Raw genomic sequence first — 4,846 nt, forward strand, 5'->3', positions numbered from 1 at the left:
GCACAACAACTCTCCCTAAAGGTGGTCCCTACTCGGGGTACCATCTCTATGGCTGATAAAACCCAGACATCGACCATTCTGGGTTACTGCACGGTACAATTGTCCGTTAACGGGACTGTATACGATAATTTTAAAGTATTAATCATGAAGAATCTATGCGCGAGCGTGATCTTGGGCCTGGATTTCCAGTGCAACCACCAAAGCATCACGCTCAAGTACGGTGGGTCCCAGCCGCCCCTCACAGTGTGCGGCCTGGCTACCCTGAAGGTAAAGCCGCCGTCGCTATTCGCGAACCTTACCCCTAACTGCCGGCCAATAGCGACCAAAAGCAGGAGGTACAGCTGGGAGGACAGGCGGTTTATCGCGACCGAGGTAGACAGGCTCCTGAAAGAGCGCATTATTGAATGCAGCAATAGCCCGTGGCGCGCCCAAGTGGTGGTGGTAAGGGGTAGCGAGAAGAAACGGATGGTGATCGACTATAGCCAAACGATCAACAGGTACACCCAACTAGACGCCTACCCGCTACCCCGCATATCAGAAATGGTGAACCAAATCGCCCAATACCGGGTGTTCTCCACCATCGACCTCAAGTTAGCGTACCACCAGCTCCCTATCAGACCAGAGGACCGCCCGTACACCGCCTTCGAGGCGAACGGACGCCTCTACCAATTCCTCAGAGTCCCCTTTGGGGTGACGAATGGGGTCTCGGTCTTCCAGAGGGAGATGGATTGCATGGTCGATGACCACCACTTGCAGGCAACCTTCCCCTACCTCGACAACGTCACCATCTGTGGTCACAACCAGCAGGATCACGACTCGAACCTCGAGAGGTTCCTGAAAACCGCACAAAAACTCAACCTCACCTACAACGAGGACAAGTGCGTTTTCAACACCACGCGCCTCTGCATACTAGGCAGCGTGGTGGAGAATGGGGAAATCGGACCAGACCCCGACCGATTGCGCCCCCTGCGGGAGCTGCCCCTGCCCAACACTCCCAAAGCCCTGAAAAGGTGCCTGGGGTTATTTTCTTATTATTCCCAATGGGTCCCCAACTACTCCGACAAAGCCCGCCCCCTCTTGAAAGCATCCTCTTTTCCGCTCTCTGCTGAGGCCCACGCCGCCTTCAAAAGCATTAAGCAGGATATTGAGCGGGCCACGCTACAGGCAGTGGACGAGAACACTCCATTTCAAGTGGAAAGTGATGCGTCTGACTTTGCCTTGGCGGCCACCCTCAACCAGGCGGGGCGGCCCGTAGCTTTCTTCTCGAGGACCCTCCAAGGGCCCGAGATCAGACACTCCTCCGTGGAAAAGGAGGCCCAAGCCATCGTGGAGGCAGTGCGCCACTGGCGCCACTACCTAGCCGGCAAACGCTTCACCCTACTTACCGACCAGCGGTCGGTAGCGTTTATGTTCAATAATAAACAGAGGGGGAAGATCAAAAATGATAAGATTCTTAGGTGGCGGATCGAGCTCTCCACCTTCGAGTATGACATCATTTACCGGCCAGGGGCCCTTAACGAATCCCCAGATGCCCTCTCACGAGGGATGTGTGCCAGCGCCACCGGGGATCGGCTACAGACCCTCCACAACGACCTCTGCCACCCAGGGGTCACGCGGCTGTTCCACTTCATAAAGTCCCGCAACTTACCCTACTCGATTGAGGAAGTTCGGTCTCTGACCAGGAACTGCCGCACTTGCGCTGAGTGCAAGCCTCGGTTCTACCACCCTGATACAGCCCACTTAATCAAAGCTACACGGCCCTTTGAGCGGCTCAGCTTAGATTTCAAGGGCCCCCTCCCGTCCGTCGACCGCAATGTTTACTTCCTGAACATTGTGGACGAATACTCCCGGTTCCCATTCGCCTTCCCCTGCCCAGACATGACCAGCGCCACGGTCATTAAATGCCTCAACAGCCTGTTCTGCCTGTTCGGTATGCCGAGCTACATCCACACGGATAGGGGGGCGTCCTTCATGAGTGAAGAGCTACGCCAGTACATGCTGTCCAGGGGTATCGCCACGAGCCGTACCACCAGCTACAACCCCCGGGGTAACGGTCAAGTGGAGCGAGAGAACGGGACAGTATGGAAAGCAGTCACTCTAGCTCTAAGGACCAAGGGCCTCCCTATCTCCCGCTGGCAGGAAGTCCTCTCAGATGTGCTCCATTCGATACGGTCGCTATTGTGTACTGCCACTAATGCCACGCCTCATGAATGAATGTTTAGCTTTCCCCGGAAATCCACCTCAGGCGTATCCATGCCGTCATGGCTCTCCACCCCAGGTCCGGTATTCGTGCGAAGGCATGTGAGGGGCCATAAGACGGACCCTCTCGTGGAGCCAGTGCACCTACTCCATGCCAACCCCCAATACGCGTATGTCCGGCACGCCGACGGAAGGGAGGACACCGTGTCAATAAAAGACGTCGCCCCAGCCGGTAACAACAACCACGGCAATAGCAGCAACAACGACCACAGCAACTCTTACCCACCCACTACTCTTTCATCACCCCCGGAAGAACATCGACCAACGGCACCCCCACCAACTACCCCTTCAACAACCCTGGCGGCACCCCCGGCAGAGACCCAGGAGGCCACCGGGGACACCCAGCCGACACCCGCGACACCACAACAGCCACGTCGGTCGCAGAGGACTACCAAACCCCCGAACAGACTAAATCTATAGAAGGGGTGAATGTGATGAAATATTCCATTCATCACTGCCTGTGACTGTGGTTGGTTTCAGGTTTCCCCTCACCATTGTATTGCCTGTGACTGTGGTTGGTTTCAGGTTTCCCCTCACCATTGTATTGTATATTGGAATGTATGGAATGTGTTGTGTGTAGGGCTCCGCCCATACCTGGCCTCTATGTAAGCCAGCTCAGTCTGGCCTCATATCCAGTACTGCAGAGCTCCAGATGGAAGATACCTCTCTCCACTGCGTGTTATCTTCTAAGTTAATAAAAGCCTTGTTTTGTTCCGCTAACATCGAGTCTCGGGATTATTGAGGCACATCACCCTCTGTTCAGTAAACACCTCTTATTACCGTTCTCCTGCAGTCTGTGTGTTATTGATACGCGGACACTACAAACCTCACGTCAGGTACAGGTACAGTTTCATTTTTACCATCACTTGCACCAATCATCACCCACTGGAGGTGTATATCAGGAGCTTCTGTGTGATGGTGAGGCGATCACTGGACAATAAAGTGCAGAGACTGGTGGGTGGCTGCTCATTATCCTCGGTGTGATTTAATCCCCTTTCCCACTGAATACTGCGGACAGACAGGCTCACCTTGGGAACGGAATGGTCATTGTGACATCACTTTCTAAACAAGAGCCCACAAGACAATGGGTTATCAATAAATGTTAAAGGGATTCAACCCTCGGAAGTTACACTGTGAATAAAGGAAATAAAATGCTGATCAATAATGTCTGAAGATAATGATTTCTCTGTATGGAATGTACACATTAAGAATGATGAGCTTTGTACACACACAGCAAACACTGTGAGGCTCTTTTCAGTTGTTGCTCTGAACCCGCTGAGAGCTGGTGCACCCGGTGGGCATTAGGACCCTGCGGCTGCCCATCCGGCGGTGCTGTGAGGTCACGGTTCCTGGCTCTGTCTCACCCAATCAGTGGGTCCCGCCAAAGTTCAATAGAAAATACTGCAGCAAAAACAATCCTGACCATTCACAAACTGGGAGCAATCGGCACAGCACAACACAAGTGTGAATTAGTAAACTTTAACACAGAGTCTGTCACTAATTAGTGCAAAGTGCAGGGCACTATTGCTCGCCTTCAGTCCTGTCCCTCAATCCAGCTCATCTCTGGGGGATTGTTACAAGGTTCACCCCGTCCTTTCAAAACCGATATTACCCACATAATCCCACATCAATTAGACATTGCATACAGCTTCTGACATTTATTAACAAGACTAGACCGATGGTTCAAACCAAAAAATGATTGCACCCTCCCACCCACTCAAATATATATCTTTACTAGCTGGGGAGCCCCGCGTTGCAGTAATAACTCCAGTGTGGTATAAACAGAGACAGGGTCGAGTGCAATATAAACAGTGGCAGGGTCTAGTGTAATATAAACAGAAACAGGGTCTAGTGTAATATAAACAGAAACAGGGTCGAGTGTAATATAAAACGAGACAGGGTCTAGAGTAATAGTTTTTATTACTCTAGACCCTGTCTCGTTTTATATTACACTCGACCCTGTTTCTGTTTATATTGCACGAGACCCTGTCTCTGTTTATATTGCACTAGACCCTGTCTCTGTTTATATTACACTAGACCCTGTCTCTGTTTATATTACACTAGACCCTGTCTCAAAAACTGAGACAGGGTCTAGTGTAATATAAACAGAGACAGGGTCTAGCTTAATAAAACTGAGACAGGGTCTAGTGTAATATAAACAGAGACAGGGTCTAGCTTAATAAAAACTGAGACAGGGTCTAGTGTAATATAAACAGATGTAAGAAGTCACACAACACCAGGTTATAGTCCAACAGTTTTATTTGAAATCACAAGCTTTCGGAGCGCTGCTCCTTCGTCAGGTGAAGTGGAGAGATGCCTATAGACACAGATTATATAGTCAGAGCACGGCGAAGAATCACTGAAAGGACTACACGATAACATCAACAAGTTCCATCCCACCATCAAACTCACCATGGACTACTCCTCAGAATTGGTTTCATTCTTGGATACACGAATCTCCATCAAAGACGGACACCTCAGCACTTCACTCTACCGCAAGCCCACGGACAACCTCAGGATGCTCCACTTCTCCAGCTTCCACCCTAACCACGTTAAAGAAGCCATCCCCTATGGACAAGCCCTGCAA

General features: G+C 51.1%; 1 long non-coding RNA gene across 1 annotated transcript; it reads left to right on the forward strand.

The window, feature by feature from the left end:
• The first annotated feature begins 1,528 nt into the window (after positions 1-1,528).
• LOC147119578 (uncharacterized) lies at positions 1,529-2,979 on the forward strand. Its single transcript, XR_015078045.1, has 2 exons — positions 1,529-2,739; positions 2,785-2,979. It is a non-coding gene; the product is annotated as an uncharacterized LOC147119578 (long non-coding RNA).
• Positions 2,980-4,846: the final 1,867 nt, after the last annotated feature.

The sequence above is a fragment of the Somniosus microcephalus genome, chromosome 4, assembly GCF_052327205.1.
Source record: "Somniosus microcephalus isolate GS21.2 chromosome 4, FLI_Smic_1.0, whole genome shotgun sequence".
Taxonomy (NCBI): Eukaryota; Metazoa; Chordata; class Chondrichthyes; order Squaliformes; family Somniosidae; genus Somniosus; species Somniosus microcephalus.